Source organism: Canis lupus, chromosome 3 (genome assembly GCF_003254725.2).
Source record: "Canis lupus dingo isolate Sandy chromosome 3, ASM325472v2, whole genome shotgun sequence".
Lineage (NCBI taxonomy): Eukaryota > Metazoa > Chordata > Mammalia > Carnivora > Canidae > Canis > Canis lupus.
This window is the reverse complement of record NC_064245.1, coordinates 53573836-53593930: the sequence shown is the minus strand read 5'-3', so window position 1 is coordinate 53593930 and position 20095 is coordinate 53573836. Positions and strand designations below refer to the sequence as shown.

The 20095-nt window shown below is 44.7% G+C and overlaps 1 long non-coding RNA gene across 2 annotated transcripts in view; it reads right to left on the bottom strand.

The window, feature by feature from the left end:
• Window positions 1–4647: 4647 nt before the first annotated feature.
• LOC112653519 (uncharacterized) overlaps window positions 4648–20095 on the bottom strand; it is a 33343-nt gene continuing 17895 nt past the window's right edge. The window contains exons 3-5 of one of the 2 annotated variants that reach the window (XR_007409889.1): window positions 19420–19482; window positions 10826–18443; window positions 4648–9634 (exon numbers count right to left, since the gene is read on the bottom strand). This is a non-coding gene — a long non-coding RNA (uncharacterized LOC112653519). Of the gene's footprint in view, window positions 9635–10825; window positions 19483–20095 lie in introns of both variants that reach the window. The other variant, XR_004814519.2, reaches the window with a different exon arrangement.

The window sequence follows — 20095 nt, the reverse complement described above, 5'->3', positions numbered from 1 at the left end:
AGAAGCAGGCTCCCTGCGGGGAGCCCAATCTGGGACTCGATCCTGGGACTCTGGTATCATGCCCTGAGCTGAAGGCAGACAGACACCCAACCGCTGAGCCACCCGGATGTCCCTTCCTGTGTGCTTTATCAAGACCTCCTCCTTATGTCTCCGAAGAGGATCAGGAAGGCACATGTTCAGCCAGAAAAAAACACTCAGAAAAACACAGCTTCTTAAATGTGGGGCAATGACAATCTGTAGGTTTCAGGGAATACAGCCCGGGGGAGAGATTCTGGCCTTTTCCAGATTCTGAATGCCCAACAGACTGCAAAAGAGAGATGTGTGCATTATAGAAACTAAATGCAGCAAAATTCCCCCATCACACAGAGAGACTCATTGTTGTTCAAGTGGCTGTATCTCATCCAAGGCATTTGGCAGTTCTCCTCTTGTTTCCCGGGCATTTCTCAAACCACGATTTGTCTAGTTTCCAACTGTGCTGTCAAAGTCCCCGGGAAGGGAGGACCAGGTCTGCCCGCTTAGGCCGAGCGCAGCAGCTCTGAGTTGATCTGTTTCATTTATTTTCCTAATTTAATTTTGATTTGGTCAGTTGTACAATAAATATTGGTTAAACAGCAACAGTCCCCTAGCCCAGAATCACAAAGTTCACACTCTTGAGTTAGTTCTTCTAATATTTACCTCCATAATTCGCAATGATAAGCTTACATGATTATTCATGAGTTTTCCATTTGAACCATCCTCTCCTGATTCCTGAACTCTTGCTGTGGAAGAGGAAGATAAAGCTCTTATCAGGCACCTCTCCCCCTACACACTCCAACACCCACACGTAAACACACCTTTTCCCCTCCTTCACCTTCCCAAGAGAGTTCTGGCACAATTTTAATTAAATCAATAGTTCTTACATTATTCTGACTGCCAAAGATGCTATTAATACCCCACCCATCATGGGAAGGGCACCTAATGCCAAGTGGGGCTGGGGGAGTGGAGGGCCAGTAGGCGGGGATAGGGAAAGATTTCTGTAAGAGGTAAGAGACAAAAGTAGGGATTGAAGAACAAGCTGGAGACAGCAAAGGGATGGGACAGCAGGAAGTGCAAAGGCCCAGAGAGGGAGGGAGCCAAGGGCAGACAGTGGGCTGGAGCAGGCTCAGGGGTGGGGGGCACAGGGACATGAGCTGGGATGTCAGCCGGTGTGGGAGCCACAGGGGAGAGCAGAGTCACCATCAGATTGCATTTCAGAATGATGCTATGGCATCCATGTGAGGACGGATAGAAGGGGCAGGCCCAAAGCAGCTTCCCCTGGGAAGAAGTGGTGAAGGGCTAGACCAAGCAGGTGGTGTCCCACACACTGAAGAAAGGAGATGTTTCAAGGAAGAAGAGGCCCAAAATGTCCCCCGGTGTTGGGAAGCCGGGAATGATGAGGAGCGAACAGAGCCTGTTGAATAGCATGGCGAGGAAGTTGGTGAGGTCCCAGGAGAGAGCTGTCTCAGTGGGTGGATAGAAACCACAGAGGTTGGAATGCAGAACGGGGAGAGAATAGGACATGAGAATATAGAGTCAGAGTAGAGATCATGCTTTCTAGAAACTTGGTTTTGAAGATGGTCCAGGAGCCCTGTGGTTCAGTTCTCCTCCAAAGACCTGAGAAGCCTGTAATACTGCCTGCCATGCAGCTATGTTGTTTTCTTCTCCTTCTGAGGAAAAAAAAATACATTATATATATATATATATATATATATATATATATATATATATATATCTGTTTATGATTCAAAACCCCACCGAAATCTGTTCCCCTTTCACACAAAGACACATTTTACATCTTTGGTACAAAATGAATATGGAGTGTTTTCATAAGTTCCTAGGAAAACTCTCATCCCCAAAGGGCACTGATTGCTAGACAGAGCTGCTGTGGGCAAAGGAGCAAAGGGAGAGAAGAACTGCCCAAGGAGATCTGGTGGGGAGTGGTTCCAGGGTGAGGGACGTCACATTCATGCTCCCCTTCTTCAATGCTGGTAGAATATTGAACGGTCACCCAAGGACTAGAAACAAAGGTCAGGATTTTGGTTTTGTTTGTATACATGTTTGTGTTTTGCCCAGTTTGGCCATGTCCACTATCTCCACCATGTCCCCCATGTCTCCCATATCTACCATGTCCACCATATCCACCATGTCCCCCATGTCTTCCATATCTACCATGTTCCCCATGTCTCCCATATCTACCACGTCCACCATATCCACCATATCCACCATAACCACCATGTCCACCATGTTCATCATGTCCACCATATCTACCATGTCCGCTATATCCACTATATCTGCCATGTCTGCCATGTCCACCATGTTCACCATGTTCACCATGTCCACATCCTCTCAGATGAATGAGAAACCCCAAACGCTTCCTGGAGCAGTCTGTTTGCAGTCTAAGCAATGTGTGCACAAAATGCTGAGCCTCATTCTCAGCACTGAGGGCAACATTTCCAGGACTCTGGACCCACTAGCACATAGATTCCAGTACCATCAATGGGTCTAGTCTGTGAGGTGCCACCATTGGTCTCAGGGCTCCTCTGGGAGGGTAGTAGGGTGCTCAGCTCTATCAGGGAGATGGGGGTCTCTGCACACAGCATGGTAGTTTTGCTCCACCCAGCATTTGTAATATTCGCATATACCGAATTAATCTTTTTACAAAGCTTTTATCAACTATCATATACAAAAAGGCATAAAGACTAATACAGAATGCTCACATCCCTATCACCAAGTGTAAGGAAAGTAAAACAAATATTACCAAGAGAGTTGAAGCCCCTAGAGTGTCCCTCTCTGCAACCCCCTCCCCCTGCCTTGAGACAACTGCTGCCTTGAGTCTGGGGTGCGTTCTTCCCGCACCTCCCATCACAGCAACCCAGACAGGATGACCCTGTGCAATGGGTCTTGTTGCAGGTGGATGAAGGGGTTGACTCTCAGCGTTGCACTAACAAGTAGGAAGAGAAATCCTGGCAGCAACAAAAAAAGACAGAAAGCTCTAGCAATAGAAATACAGCAATTGCATGGAGCGTCTGGCTAGCTCAGTCAGTGGAGCACGCAACTCTTAATCTCAGGGTTGTGAGTTCGAGCCCCATGTTGGGTGTAGAAATTACTTAAAAATAAAATCTTAAAAAACAAAAGAAATATGGCAATTGCAGAAGAGAGAGAGAGAGAGAGAGAGACCAGAAGTTCTCTGTTGCTGATACCTTAGTTCTCACACAAGAGTGACAAGTTTAGTGAGTGACCTTCTTAGGACACAGAAATCTGATTGTGGACAACCCATGGGACAATGACGAAGTAACAGGACCTGGACCAGGACTGACCCCTCCCAGCTTCTGTGGCCAAGGTTTCACCGAGGTCCAGGTGAGGATGAGGAGTTCCCAGTTAACACCAGAGCAGAGCTGGGCCAGTTCTGTGCATTGTTTTCAGGCGTGGCTCAGTATCATCTGGCTGGGCAAGTGTACTGAGCCCATTCCATGGTGTGGGATTCGTTTTTCCTATGAGTTGTTGCTCAGATGGGCCTACCCACCAGGGTCACATTTGGCTCAGGAAAATCAAACAAAAGCCCTATTGGATTGTTGGGCTGTCTTGGAGCACTTCCTCAGGGACAGATGAATGAGAGGCTGTTGGTTGACATTTAACTATGGTTCCAAATTTATCAAATGTCTCCCGTGCAGTATGTCCAAGCCAGCCTAGAAGTGGACCAGACCCAGTGGCCAGAGGGCCTGCAGGTCTTCAGGCTGTCCTGCTAGGGCTCTCCTCCCACTCCAGGCTGGGCACAGTTCCCCTGCTTGTACCTACGAAGGGTAGTTTTCTGTGCAAGACATCTTTCTCCTCTCTCGGTTCTTTGTACGAGTCACATGGTATATTAATCTGCTTGAGTTGCCATAGCAAAATACCACAGACCCAGTGGCCTCAACAGAAATTCATTTCTCCCAGTTCTGGAGGCTGGAAGTTCAAGATCAAGGTGCCAGCAAGGTAGGTTTCATTATGATGCCTCTTCTACTGGTGTGTAGGTAGGGGCCTACCATCTCAGTGTGCTCACATGACCTCCTCTTTACACACACAGAGGAGGGGTAGGGGGAGAAGAGGGCGAGCTGTGGTGTCTCTTCTTCCTACAAGGTATCAGTCCTGTTAGATTAAGGCCCCACCCTTTTTTTTTTTTTAAGATTTTATTTATTAATGAGAGACATACAGAGAGAGACAGAGGCAGAGACACAGGCAGAAGGAGAAGCAGGCTCCATGCAAGGAGCCTGATGTGGGACTCGATCCCGGGTCTCCAGGATCACGCCCTGGGCTGAAGGCGGCGCTAAACCACTGAGCCACCCGGGCTGCCCCAAGGCCCCACCCTTATGACTTCATTTAACCCAGATTACATCTTAAAGACTCTATCTCCAAATACAGTCACATGGGGGTTAGGGTTTCAACACATGCATTATGGGAGGGCACAGCTGAGTCCATAGTGCATGGACACCCAACAACTGCTCATAATCTGGTCTGCAGCTCCACAAAGAGTAGAGAGAGTAAAGTTTTTGTGTTAAAAATGTTATATATCTGTGTGGTGGTTACACAGCAGTGTGTATAAATTATTTTTAAAAATAAATTATTTGAGGTATATACTTAAGAATTGTATGCTTTGCTATATGTATGTTACACCTCAATAATTTTTTTTAAAAAATGAAAACACGGAAGAAAAGAGAATCCAATTAAATCTCTGAGGCCTCTGGGAATGAAGAAGATGGCCCATGGTGTCTTTAGGATAGGAATTGACAGCAAGGCTTTAATGTGAAGGAATGGAAGGAACTTTGCTTTTATTGAGGATTTTGTTTATTCAGGTAGTTTTGGCTTTTGGGAAGGGAGGTCAAGTGTAGAGTCTTACATGAATCTAAAAGAATTGGAAGAGTGAGGCCTCCTAAGGAACAGAAACTGGGTTATTCCCTCATTGCTAACTCAATCTCTCTCTGTCTCTCTCTCTATGTCTCTCTTTCCCGCAATTTCTGCCTATAGTAGGCAGTAGACTTTTCTCTCCTCATCTATTGCAGTCATTCCTCCCATCAACAATTCCTTCCCTTTGTGTCTCTTAGGTCAATCTCCTGAGAAGGTTCCAGCACACCTTTTTGCGCCAGTGTCCCAACATAAGTGAAAAGGCTGCCTTTGGGTCCAAACATCCGCCTCAGGAAGAAGGAGTCATGTTGTACAGTTTGAAGTTACTTACGGCCAGGTCCTGAGTTAGAACAAACTATTTTCAAAAGAGCTGTGGAGGAGCAGGCAACAAGAGAGGACTTTCTCAAGAACGAGGTTTTAAGGATCTCCATATATTTTTTTTCTTGTAATGTTTTCGGTTTGGGTATCAGGGGAAAGCTGGTCAGAAACGGAGTTGGGAAGTGTTCTCTCCTCTTCAATCTTCTGAAAGAGTTTGTGTAGAACTGGCATTCTTTCTTCCTGAAAGATTTGGTGGAATTCACCAATAAAGCCACCTGGGCCCGGAGCTCTCTCTGTGAGAAGATGTCTTAGCTACAAATTCAATTTCTTTAATAAATACAGGGCTATTCGAGTTATCTATTTCTTCCTGAATTGGCTTTGGTAGTTGGAGGCTTTCAAGGCAATTGTCCATATCATCTAAGTTATGGAATAAAGTTGTTCGTAATACTGTCTCATTAGCCTTTTCACATCCGTACAATCCGTAGTGGCGTCCCCTCTTGCATTCTTGATATTGGTGAATTGTGTTTTCTCTGTTTTTTTGCTCGTCAGTCTAGCTAGAGGTTTGTCAATTTCATTGATTTTTCTCAGAGAATAAGCTCTTGGCTCCATTGGTTTCCTTTATTGTTCTTTTTCCTATCTCGCTGATTTCTTCTTTGATCTTTACTGTTTTCTTTCATTTGCTTCTTTGAGATTTAATTTATTCACTTTTTTCTAGTTTCTTAAGGTAGAAGCTGGCTTCACTGATGTGAGATCTGTCTTCTTTTCTAACATGAGCATCTGGTGCTATGAGAACACAGGTCCCTGATGACAGTCCATGACTTGAGCACTGGATCAAGTCTTATCTGAGGCTACCGCTTCTCAACTCGGGCTACACATTAGAGCCACCTGGTAAGCTTCTAAAAGTATCCATGCTTACCCCCCACCCAAGCCAATTAAGTAAAAACTTTTGGGAATGATCTCCAGGATGAGAAGTTGTCAAAAAGCAGGTGGGTTTAAGGGGCAGCCAGGATGGTGAATCTCTACCATACTAGGCTAGTGTTTCTCAAACTGTCTGTAACAAAGGCAGTTTTGTTTTTTTTATTTCCAGTTTTATATTCCTGTTATCTTATGAAATGATACTTTGTAACATACAATAAAAATGAACTATGTGGTTTCCAGAAGTTTCCTTCATGAGAAATGGTACTTCTGTTGCCTTTTAAATCCAAGTGTCCTCATTAGTCTTTATTATTATCAACAAAAGAGAAAAGGAAGTTTGTACAAAGAGGATTATGCACATAGTCATTTCAACAGTATAGTTGTATCTCATGTGGAACAGTAACAGATGGTAGACCATTCCAGTCTATGGACCATGCTTTGAGTAGCACTATCTCAATGTCTTGATTATATGAGCCAATAACTTCTTTATATTGTTTAAGCTTAGTTGAGTTGGATTTTTGGTTAGAAGAGGAAGATTGCAGGGCACCTAAGTGGCTCAGTGGCTGAGTGTCTGTCTTCAGCTCAGGTCCTGATCCCAGAGTCCTGGGATCAAGTCCCACATTAGGCTCCCTGCAGGGAGCCTGCTTCTCCCTCTGCCAATGTCTCTGCCTCTCTCTGTGTGTCTCTCATGAATAAATAAATAAAATATTTTTTTAAAAAAAGAAGAGGAAGATTGCAGCTGAAGTACCCTACCACAGACATATCCATCTATTCTGCAGTCACCTATTCACACATTTCTTTCCCTCTCTCCCACATGAGAGCTACAACCATCCCACAGTAGTGTACGGTCATAGTTTGCTTGATGATAACTATGTGATTACTCTGTACCTCATTCTGGCTTCCTTTCTGGAGCAGAGCCAAGATGATGTAAACTTCCTTCCCTCTATTATGGATAACACTAAAGAAAATGGGGAACACCTAATTTGAGAGGTAATGAAAGCATTATTTCTTTTTATTTTATAAAAGAAAACTCTAGACGACACAGGATAGCAGGTATGGATTTCAGCATAATGGCATTTTTTTCAACATTCACATCTTCCCATATGTGAGCAGAGAGCTCCTTCTGATTGCCTGCATCCTTTTAATCCACCTCATGATCTTTGATACCTTCCTTGCCTGACCATTCCAGCCTTGGGATAACCATTTCTCAGAAGCCCTGGCTCCTTTCAGTGGAGAATGGTATTTAAAGACTAAGATCTTGGGGTGCCTGGGGAGATCAGTTGGTTAAACATCCAATTCTTGATTCCTGAAGGTCATGATCTCATGGCTGTGAGATCAAGCTCTGCATCGGGCTCCATGCTCAGCACAGAGTCTGCATGTCCCTCTATTTCTGCTCCTTTCCATGCTCACTCTCTCTCTTTAAAATAAATAAATAGAATCTTTTTTTTTTAACAGAATCTTAAAAAAAAAAAGACTAAGATCTAGGCAAGATATGTATATGGTTGATCCTTGAAATAACTCAGGGGGTAGGGACATTGACCCCAGCACTGTCAAAAATCTGTCTCTAACTTTTGAGTCCCCAAAAATGGAACTGCTAATCACCCCCTGTTGACCAAAGCCTGGCTGATAACAGAAGAGTCAATTAACACATATTTTGTATGTTATATGTGTTATATGTTGTTTTCTCATAATCAAGTAAGCTAGAGATAATAAAATATTATTAAGAAAATCATAGGAAGAGAAAATACATTTACAGGACTAGACTGTGTTTATTGAAAAAAAAAATCTGCATGTAAGTGGGCTCACACAGTTCAAACTCACACAGTTCAAGGGTCAACTGCATACTTTTTTTTTTTTTTTTTCAACTGCATACTTTTTAAACAAAAGATCTGTTTGTGTTTTTTTTTTGTTTTTGTTTTTTCAGGGTTTTTTTTCTTTTCTTTTCTTACCATAACTAGAGGTCTTTTCATTAAGTCAGTGACCTGAAACCATCAAGTCACTTGGGATTAAGGGTTGGTTTGGATTAGAGCAGTTTCTCAACCTCAGCACTATTGACATCTGGGGCTGGAAAATTCTTTGCTGTGGAAACTGTCCTGTGCACTGTAGAATGTTCAGCAGCATCCCTGCCCTCTACACACTAGATGCCAGCTGTGGCAGCCAAAAACGTCTCCAGATGTTGCCAGATGCTCCTTGGGGTGCTAAAATCATCCCTCATTCAGAACCACTGGAGAGGCTCTGGGATTCTCTATGGGAAGCGTCTTGGAACAAACCAGAGAAACCTCAGGACCCCCTACATCCCCCATGGGTCTAATTGGGATAATGGCTACAGGATAAAACAACACATTATGGGAAACAGTTTGACCCGCAAGGAGTCATCGGCGCAAAAGTGAGGATCAGACATTACGTCATGAGCAGCACCACACTGAAGCCACATGTCGCTTTTTGCTAACCTTGCTGAGACTGTGCAGCATCTGATTGAACAGACTCAAGCCCTGAAGATTGCTCAAACTCTGGGTTCCCACCAGGCTCCTTTTAATGTTAGTCCTGTTTAAGATCTTTCATTTTACTGTCACCAGGAGAAAGTCCCACTTAATTCATACCAGATGCTGAGTGAGTCGTCGTGAATCAATACAACATCATCCAAAAACCACCAACATGAATCATAAGGACAAACAGGACTTTTTTCTCTCTGCAAAACAGTGACTAAAATAGTGTTTTTCCCTTTTAGAAAAAAAAAATTACGAGGTTAAGAACAGACTTAGGGCCCTGCTTGCATAACCCACGTGTCAGCAGGGGTGAAAGGGTGAAGCGCACGTCCCCAGCGAGGCAGCGTGTGAGGCCCGCAGCCGAGCCAGGCAGATGCTGGCTGCAGGAGGTGCGTCTAGACTGGGGCCCCAGTGACCCCCTGGAACTCTTCGGCAGCCCTGCTTCCATCTGAGATTCAGAGCATAGGAATCTCTAACCAGGGAGGAAGGGGCTCTTGGGAGCTGTGGAGGGCCTCCAGGAAATGAGCATCCAGACCTCCCTCCCAAAGAGCCTGCCTCTACTTCCCTGGATTCGGGGACCAGCACACAGTTTGCCTATGGGAGTTGGAACCAGGGTCTGTCCTCCCTGCAGGCGGAGGGCAACCCCCCCCCCGCCCCCGGGCACACTCTCCTGGGACTCTGACCCTTTAATGGAAGGAGGAAAAAGCAGAGAAGGGGTGGAGGCTGACACATCCCTGCAGTGGCTGGATGAGACTCTCAATCGGTGTCCGTTTTTGGGTTCCCAAGGCCTCCCCGGCTTCTGTCCTTTACAGGTAGCTTCCTCACCTTTTCCTTCATCTTGTGAGGGCCGTGTCCTGGCAGTGAACTCCGTTGTGGTCAGGGCCGGCATCTGTTGCTCACCACCGCGGCACCAAGTCCTTCTGGGAAAGGCGCTGAGCAGGGCACTTCCTGCCCAGACCGTGTGGGGCTAGAGCCATCCTCGATGACATTTATGAGGTGCAAGTCAGAAGGTCTCCTCGCTGTAAGGCAAAGTGGGAGCGATTGAGGCTGAGACCTCTCTGCACTTGCTGCATCATCACTGGCCAAGGACCCGGCCCATCGACATGGGCTGGTGGGGAGGGCCAACAAGGGACTGCGACCTCTGGCAGCAAGGGAAAATGAGCCTTTTTTTTTTTTTTTTTAAGATTTTTTATTTATTCATGATAGTCACAGAGAGAGAGAGAGAGAGAGTCAGAGACACAGGCAGAGGGAGAAGCAGGCTCCATGCACCGGGAGCCCGATGTGGGATTCGATCCCGGGTCTCCAGGATCGCGCCCTGGGCCAAAGGCAGGCGCCAAACCGCTGCGCCACCCAGGGATCCCCGAAAATGAGCCTATTAACAGGGAGGACCCCAGAACCCCTCCAGGTTCTGGCAGTGCTGTGCTGGTGGCCTGGGCACACAGGCTTAGCCACTGGGGGGCCACCCGAACCTGTCCCAGCTCTGCCTCTGGACCCCTCCATCACCTTATAGATTGTCCGTTTCTTTTGCCTGTAGTCTCACAGTCCTACTATGTGTCACCTAGCTCCCCCACTCCTGAAATGACTGTCTCAATTATTCATTCTTCCCAATCTCCATGCCTTCCTATCTCCCTTACTCCCAGAAGACAAGTTTCTTTCTTTCTTTTTTTTTTTTTTAAGATTTTTATTTATTCATGAAAGGCACACAGAGAGAGGCAGAGATATAGGCAGAGAGAGAAGCAAAGACATAGGCAGAGGGAGAAGCATCCTCTCTGTGGGGGATCCAATGTGGGACTTGATCTCAAGACCCTGGGATCACAACCTGAGCCAAAGGCAGATGCTCAACCACTGAGCCACCCAGGCACCTGTAGAAGATGAGTTTCTTATTCCACAGAAAAAGTTTAGACCACGATCCAGGGCCTCCTTCAACTTGCTGACACAAAACCTACACCTCCTTCCCCTCTATGCTGCCCTGGCCTGTGCACTGCAGGGTGTGTAGCAACATTCCTGGCCTCTGTCCACTAGATGACCAGCCCCCTCATGAGTCAACGATAGTCGAAATGTCTCCAGACGTTGCCAAGTGTCCCCAGGAATGTAATGTCACCCCAGGTGAGACCCATTGATCTAGAACAACTATCAATCACTCTGTCTCACACTTGTGGCCCACATCTGATCCATAGACAGTACATAACATTTGACCAACCTTCACCTACCTCTCAAATAGAGCCCTTCGTGGAAAGCCCAGCCACTAACAGCCACAGCCTCCCCTGTAGATTTCCAGGCATGCCTCAGTCACCCCTGTGTCTTCCTGGCTCTAGGAACCACCCTTCAGGTCCTGCAAATGGCCCCCCTCAGCTGATGTGAGAAAAGAGCAAAGCACCCCTCCCTTCTCCCAGGGGGGCCTGGGGTGGGCTCTACAGTGCATGTTTCTCCTGCAGAAATCGACTTCAGAATTCCTGCTTCCTCCCTGGGCCTATCCAACCCTTTATAAGCTGGAGGTGGGCGGTCAGTGTAGTGACTCAGAACCAGTGCTCTGACATTTCCCTTCCTGGCCCCGCTTGGGAGCTCCAGCATCCCACGTGGAAATGGGGGAGCGGCAGCCCCACTTGTCAGAGGCCTCAGCCAGCCGTGAGGCAGAAGGAGCTGGCATTAACATCCGTGGGCCTTTTGGAGGTGACTTTGCTCCTCTTCCCTGGATTCTTTCTCTCTTCTGTTTATTCAGCCTCCTCCTCCTAACTGAAACCTTTAAATGTGTTTAAATCTCTCCCCAAATTAAAAAAACAAAAACAACAACAACAACAAAAAACCCTGCTGTGACCCCCTTCGGGCTCCTTGCAGCTACCACCCTAATTCTCTCCTCCCCTTCAAAGCCAAACTCGTGAAAACACTGTCTGCACCCACTGTCTCTCTGTCCTCACCTCCCACTCGCTTCAGTCTGGCCTCCACCCTCCCCAGGCCCCTGAGACAGATCCTGCTAGAATGATCATGACCGGGCAGGGCTGAGCTGAGGCCAGAGCGCAGGAGGCTGGCCTGACCCCAGCCGGGACTCTGGCCGTGGGAGCAGCAGGAGGGGACGGCAACGGCTGGCCTTCCCCAGGCTTGGGAGCAGAACTGCAGACGATTGATTGGAACTTCTGAGCAGATCCAGAAAGAATATCTGGCCTTGAGTCCTGGGAGTGGGCCAACACCTCCTTGCCTTCATTCATTCATTCACTCATTCATTTGTTCTGTTTCTATTGAGCACAACTCAGGCCAGCCACTGAGGGAGGCAATTGGTATTCACCTTGTGAACAAAACAGACCTAGTCTCTACCCTCAAGGAGTTGACCATGTACTCAGGGCAGTAGTTAACGAATGAAGAGTCAGGAAGATACACAATAATCACTTAGATATTTTAGAGAGGAAAAGCACAGAGCAAAGAATGGTGGGGTCTGATGTCACTGGAAGGTCAGGAAAGACAACTTGAGGCTGAGATGAGACCCTTGAGTAGGCATTAACTAGTCCCGGAGGAACTAGTCTCCCCAGGAAGACGGTGACAAGGGGACCAGGGTAAAGGAGTAAGGGTAGTTTTCCCCAGGGGACCAGGGATTCCAGAAGGACAAGAGACCAACGAGGCAGGGGGAGAGGGATGAGACAGGCTGTGTCAAAATTAGATTTTTATCTCTGCCTCATCGTCTCTGTGCCATGCCCTTCTCCTGCTGAGGGATGTCAGCACCTGAGGTTCCCTCTGTAGGGCTAGCCATGCGTTTCCTCTGTTCTCCCAGGGCTGTGTCTCAGGACCTCGCTCTGACCTGTGCCCAATGGGAGTGTCCCACAGAATTCCACTCGGGCTTTCCCCTCCGTCTGTATTCTTTTCTTTTTTTTTTTTAATTAATTTTTTTAAAGACTTTACTTATTTGTTCATGAGAGACACACAGAGAGAGACAGAGACACAGGCAGAGGGAGAAGCAGGCTCCATGCAGGGAGCCTGATGTGGGACTCAATCCCAGGACCCCAGGATCACACCCTGAGCTGAAGGCAGCCGCTCAAACACTGAGCCGCCCAGGTTCCCCTGCACTCTTCTTTCCTGACATCGTCTCTGGGGCTATGAACTATCCTTCTAACAGACGTGCCGTCCTGAGGGCCAGAGGCAGAGCTCCCTTGACCAAGGGATCATCTCCACATGGGGACCCTGCCACCCTCTCAAACACGGCAGATCACAGTTTAAAAAGTCTCCTTTTTGTTGAAAGAAATACAGAAAATAATGTAAATCATCTTTTTTCCCCAACCCAATTAGAAAGGGATCGGTTAAGAACGAGAATCTTGAACAGAGCATGAGCATTCGACCCGGACCTATAGAAACCTGGCACAGATGGTGAGCTGTGAATAGCCTTTCTTTACGCCGATCAGGGAACTGAAATCAGACAAATAGCTTTGATTAGCTGATTAATCAAATTGGAGCGAGTTCCCAGTAAAGCTAAATTTAACTGTGCCCTATTCTGTATCCCAAACTGCAGACTTCCTGTTTCATGATTTCTTCCAACTCAGTGTAATTGGAATGTTCCGTCTGGGTGATGGGTATAGGAGGGGACCATGACACTATTCTGTGTGTGTTTGAAATTTTTCATGAGAATCTAAAAAAAGAAGTACCATCTCTCTGTGTGTGTTTTATAAAAGTGACTAGTCTGTCTTAATTGGTCAGTTAGTGCTTATCTGTAATGTAATCCTTAACCTCCTGCCTTGAGAGAATTGCCTGGACTCATGAACGTGCTTTTTTGCAGGACACCATGTGACATGAAACACATAGCTGTGCACCAAAGATGCAAATGACATCATCAATGAATTATTTTTCTTTGTGCTCCTTCCTTTCGTTCTTCTAACCATATGCGTATATAAATGTGTGTGTATGTGTCTGTGTGCATGCGGGGTGTGTGTGTGTGTGTGTGTGTGTGTGTGTGTACTCAGAGTTTCTGAGCTAGGAGGAAGTGGTTCAATCTGCTTGCCTCTGAGCAGCTGTTGGCTTTTAGAATAAAGAAGGGTCTCTGCCTCGTTTCTGATTCAGATGCAGCATGAGACTTGCTTTCATTCACCATGTCTAAATTTAAAAGCCTGCCTTCTCCCTCCCATAAGACTCAGGCCTCTTCCTTGTAACATGGTAGAGAAGTCTTGGCTTCACATGGTGTTTAGGTTAGAGCTGCAAGAGGAGTTTAGGTGGGGGGGAGGGTAAGAAATGTCCAGAAGAGGACGCAAACTGAAGCGGAAAGGTGCTGCAGCTCAGAGAGCTCTGGTGCAGGCATGTGGGCTCCTGACCCACATGAGAGAGACTGGGCTCCTGACCCCCCAGCTGAGCGAGCGCTGGGGGTATCTGAGGGCTCAGGCCTTCCATTTCTTTAACCATCACTTTTATTCTTTCCCACGCTTTGCCCCCTCTCATCTTTGGTTCAGCAAAGACAACTCTCTTGACAAAAATTTGAGTCGCTCAATATTATTGGTTTGCACATCTCACCTACTGTGTTTAAATTTGTATTCTGATATATGGTGGTCACCCCTTACCCACGGGGAATACGTTCCAAGTCCCCCCACCCCTCGCCCCGTGGATGCTGAAATCGCAGATAGTACCAAACTCTATATACTCGGTGTTTTCTACTACATGTACGTCCCTATAATAAAAGGTAAATAAATTCATTTATAAATTAGGCACAGTAAGAGATTAGCAGCAATAACTAATGATAAAAATAGAACATTTATAACAATACTCTGATAAAAGTTAGGTGAACATGATCTCTTTCTCTGAATATCTTACTGTCTGTAACCCCCCTTCTTCTTGTGAGGATGTGAGATGATAAAATGCCTCTGTGAACAGGATGACATAGACATGATGACCTTGCGTTAGGCCGTTGGTGGCCTTCTTTCATGAGTCTGTTTCCCTCTTTTGTTTGTTCTGTTTTTTAGATTCCATGTTCAAGTGAAATCATATGGCATTTATCTTTCTTATTTATTTCACAAAGCGTAATGCCCTAGAGGTTCAACTATATTATTGCAAGTGGAACAATCTCATACTTTTTAAAAAATGGTTGAGTAATATTCCTGTATGTATACACCACATCTTCTTTATCCATTCATCTCTCAGTGGACACTTGGGCTGCCTCCATATCTTGGCTCTTGTAAATAACGCTGCTATCAACATAGGGGTGTATATAACTTTCTGAATTAGTATTTTCATTTTCCTTGGGAAATACCCAGAAGTGGAATTACTGGTTCATATGGTAATTCTTTTTGTAACTTGAGGAATGCCTGCTTTCCACCGTGGCTGCACCAGTTTGCATTCCCACCAACAGTACACAAGGGTTCCTTTTTCTCCACATCATCACCAACATTTATTGTTTCTTGTGTGTTTTATTTTAGCCATTCAGACAGCTTCAAACTGATCTCTCATTGTGGTTTTGATTTGTATTTCCCTGATGATGAGTGGTGTTGAGCATCTTTTCATGTGTCTGTTGGGCATCTGTAGGTCTACTTTGGAAAAGAGAACCTGACTATTCATGTCCTCTGCCCATTTTTAATCAGATTACTTGTTTTTTTTAGTGTTGAGTTGTGTTTTAGTGTTGAGGTTCTTTGAAGGTTTATTTTAGAGAGAGAGAACAAAAAAGAGCATGGAAGGAGGGGCAGGGAGAGAGGGAAAGAAAATCTTAAGCAGACCCCCCCAGAACATAGACCTGATTCAGGGCTCGACCCCATGACCCTGAGATCACAACTTAAGCTGAAACCAAGAGTCAGATACTTAACCAACTATGCCACCGAGGCACCTCAAGTTGTCTTTTCATTTTGTTGATTTCCTTCACTGCACAAAAGCTTTTTATGTTGGTATAGTTCTAACAGTTTATTTTTTCTTTTGTTTTTCTTGCTTGAGGAGACAGCTAGAGACATGTTGCGATGGCCGATGTCAAAGAAATTACTGCCTATTTTCTTTCAGGAGTTTTATAGTTTCAGGTGTCACATGAGCTCTTTAATCCATTTTGAATTTGTTTTTGTGTGTGGTGAAAGAAAATGGTCCAGTTTCATTCTTCTGCATGGAGCTGTCCAGTTTTCCCAACACCATTCATTGAGCCTGTCTTTTCCCCTTGGATATTCTTGCCTCTGTTGTTGTAGGTTAATTGACCATATAATCATGGGTTTATTTCTGGGCTCTCTATTCTGTTCTATTAATCTGTGTGTCTATTTTTGTGTACACTGGTCTCACTTTTATTTTCTGTCTCTTTTTTTGCTAAGTCTTTATAGGGTTTATTAATTTCATTCACCTTTTCCAAGACCCAACTTTTGGATTTCTTTATTTTTGTTGGTTTTCTATTTCACAGATTTCTACTCTTGTCTTTATTATTGCCTTTCTTCCTGTTACTTTCAATTTAATTTCTTCTTTTCCTCACTACTTCAGGTGACCACTTAGATCATTGATTCAAAACTTTTCTTCTGTAACATAAGCAATTAAAACCATAAATTTTCCTCTAAACACAGCTTTACCTGCATCCCACATATTCTGATATGTTGTACTTTGGTTCTCTTTTAGTTTAAGACACTTTACTTTTATTTATTAAAGATTTTGTTCATTTATTTATATATTAATTTTACGGGGGAGGGTCAGAGGAAGAGAGAGAGGGAGTATCCCAAGCAGACACTGCTGAGCAAGGAGCCCAATGTGGTGTTCCATCCCTCAGCCCTGAGATTGCAACCTAAGCTAAAACCAGAAGTCAGACGCTCAACCAACTGAGCCACCCAAACGTCTGTAAGATATTTTAAAATTTTCCTTGTGGATTTTTTTCTTTGACTCATGAGTTTTTTAGCAGGTGTTGCTTAATTTCCAATACTAGAGGCCCTTCTAGGTTTGTTTTTGTTATTATTTCTCAATAATAATAACAAAACAGACCCAAGATTGTATCACTTAAGGCACGAAGTCAGTAAACCAGGACTTAACACCTAACCTAACTGCAGTTTCAACTCCCCACAAATGTAACCTTTAACTAGTTGACATGGGGATTTCCTGATTAACCTTAGGAAATATACTGGTAGGCTCCTTCTGTTCTGCTTAGGTAACTTTGCCTAGAAGAATGGATTCTTTGCTAATTTCCTTTTTTCCACTACTGCTCTACCTTTAAAAACCTTCCCTTTTCTGTAACCCTTTGGAACTCCACTCTCCTTGCTAGAAGGGGTGCTGCCCAATTCATGAATCTTTATTTTATTTTTTTATAATATTTTATTTTTATTTATTTATGATAGTCACAGAGAGAGAGAGAGAGAGAGAGAGAGAGAGAGGCAGAGACACAGGCAGAGGGAGAAGCAGGCTCCATGCACCGGGAGCCCGACGTGGGATTCGATCCCGGGTCTCCAGGATCGCGCCCTGGGCCAAAGGCAGGCGCCAAACCACTGCGCCACCCAGGGATCCCAATTCATGAATCTTTAATAAAATCCTTTAGATCTTCAAATTTACTTGGCTAAATGTTTTTTTTTTAACATTTATAATTCCATTGTTATCAGAGAACATATCTATAAGATATCAAAATCCTTCATTGTTTATTTATTTGTTTATCTATTTATTTCATGGTCTAGCATATGACTTATCTTGGGGAATGTTCCATGTATTTTTTTTTGAAGATTTTATTTATTTATTCATGAGAGACACAGAGAGAGAGGCAGAGACACAGGCAGAGGGAGAAGCAGACTCCCTGTGGGGAGCCCAACACAGGACTCAATCCCGGGACTCCAGGTCACAATCTGAGCCAAAGGCAGATGCTCTACCATTGAGCCACCCAGGTGCCCTGTCCTGTGTGTTCTTAATAAAAAAGAGCATATTCTGTGGTTATTGGGCAGAGTGAGAAAATCATATTTGTAGCCAGGATGTGGCCAATTGTTCTGGAGACACTGGGTTTTTAAAAACTTGTTTGTCTTGGGGCTGCAATTCTTCAACTGCATAGGAAATTAAAACAGAGATCCAGGATCCAGGATCATTCCATAACAGTCAGGAAGAAGAGAGTCCCTACCAAGAGCCACTGTGACTGCTCCTCATATAAGTACAAAAGACTCTGGTAGGCATTTCACTATTAAAAACTTGTTTGTCTTGGGGCTGCAAATCTTCAGCTGTATAGGAAATTACAACAGAGATCCAGGATCATTCCATAGCAGTCAGGAAGAAGAGACTCCCTACCAAGAGTCCCTGTGACTGCTCCTCTTAAAAGCATAAAGGACTCTAGTGGGCATTTCCATGGCAGCCCTTGTTTGCTTGTCAGGAGCAAAGCTATAGGCATTATTACTCTACCTCTCTACCCACCTCCCTACCTACACCGAAGCAGAATTCTCTTTGCAGTAATGGATTCAAGGCTAAAGACTTTCTGCAATGTTTCAGTAAAGGTTTTTTTCTGGTGGACTTTGATGTGTATCCCAACATAAGGCTATCCATGGCCACATGGTTTATTGGGATGTTGGTTTCTTAGGTTGGGTTCCCAAAAGCAAATATTGAGACAGAAGTCATGTGCAAATGATTTATTAAGAAAGTGCTCCAGGGAGAAACAAGAGAAGGAATGGGGGAAAGACATATGAGAAAGGTAAAAGCCAACAAGAGTATGACGTTGGTCAAGCACCAACAGATACAGAAGGGAGTTCTGAAGGGTAAACTACGCCTCAGAGTGTGTCCTTCCTCATACCCTCGCACCAGTCAATAGCCACAGACTTGGAGTAAGGACACATTAACTCCCGGGTAATACTGGCAAGTTTTGTGTGCTGATGTGCAGAGCAATCTCCATAGCCCCAAGACAGATACTGAACAGTCACAGGTAGAAGCTGTTGGAAATGAATGGCCTGGAAGCTGGAGGATTACAAGATAGAAATGGTGAAAGAGATTGTGATATTGTGATTTATAACAAGAAATATATATTTGGGGGCACCTGGGTGGCTCAGTCAGTGAAGCATCTGCCTTTGGCTCAGGTCATGATCCCAGGGTCCTGTTATGGAGCCCCACATTTGGCTCTCTGCTCAGCGGGGAGCCTGCTTCTCCCTCTCCATCTGCCCCATCCCCCTGCTCATGCTCTCTCTCTCTCTCTCTCTCTCTCTCTCTCTCTCTCTCCCTCCCCCTCTCTCTCTCAAACAAAATAATATCTTAAAAAAATGAAATACATGTTTGGTCTTTGTCCGTATTCCTGGAACAGAGCTCCTAAAATCCTTGGAATTTCCTAAGCGATGAGAGTCATAAAAGTACCTTTTAAAGTTGTATGAATGAGGTGAACTGGGAAGCCTTTAGGTCTTCCTAAGGGAAAGGTCTTTCCAAGGGAACTAAATTTGTGATTAGAGGGTTGGAACCCCCTGACCTCCATGGAGGGGAAAGGGGCTTGAGGTTAATCATTTGCCAGTGACTAATGATTTTATCAATCATGGTTATGATTGATAAAATGAAAAACCAGAAGGATGGAGTTTGGGGAGTTTCCAGGTTGGTGAACAGAGATCTGATCTGAACAGAACAGATCTCTGGGGAGAAGGGTGCTTGGAGAAGACATGGAAGCTCTGTACCTCGTTCCCATACCTCATTCACCCTGTGCATCTCTTCCATCTGGTGGTTCCTGAGTTACATTGTTTTATAATAAATTCGTGATTTAATGAGTACAATGTTTCTTTGAGTTCTGTGAGCCACTCTAGCAAATTAATCAAACCCAAGGAAGGGGCCCTGGGAACCTCCAATCTATCATGTTTGGTCAGAAGCCCAGGTGACAACCTTGAGTTATGACTGGCATCTGAAGAGGGAGACAATCTTGTACAACTTTATCTTAACCCATGGGATCTGATGTTACCTCCAGGTAGATAGTGCCAGAATTGAGTCGAACTGTTGAACAGCTGGTGATACAGAGAATTACCTGGTGTGGGGAAAAAAACAATACATGTTGGAATTGGGATCAGAATCAGAGGGATTGAAAGAGATATAGGTGAAGCGCCAACAGCATTTGCTATGGTAGGACACTTACAAATGGAAGAGATTGATATACTTAAAAAAAAATGCTTTGCACTACTTTAGTAAGATGGCATTTAGTATATGATGCTTTTTAAGTGGGTGCCACAGAGCGCACAGCAGAAAACTTCATGAGTCAACCCATTAATATTTCAAGATAAGAAAGTCATGTCTCTTTGATAGCTATGCATCTTATGCTTGCAAGAACTAAGGGCAAGAGCTAGGTTGTTTGATTCAGGTATCTGCACATATCTTGGACAATCTAATTTTCAAAATCCTATTTTGCCACTTTACCCCCTTGCCAAAAGTCTACAGTGAATTTCTTGCTGTTTCTGAGAGGCTTCACAAACTTCCTTTTCAGTATAATCTATAAAGTGTGTGTCTCATTAAAGTAAAAGACGGAGGTATTTCAGATCTGTGAAACCCTTTCACAACTCTTTGATGACAATAGTGTATTACACTTTGCATATGGTGATATTTCTATATATCCTGTGAACATACATTTCTATTTATGTGATCAG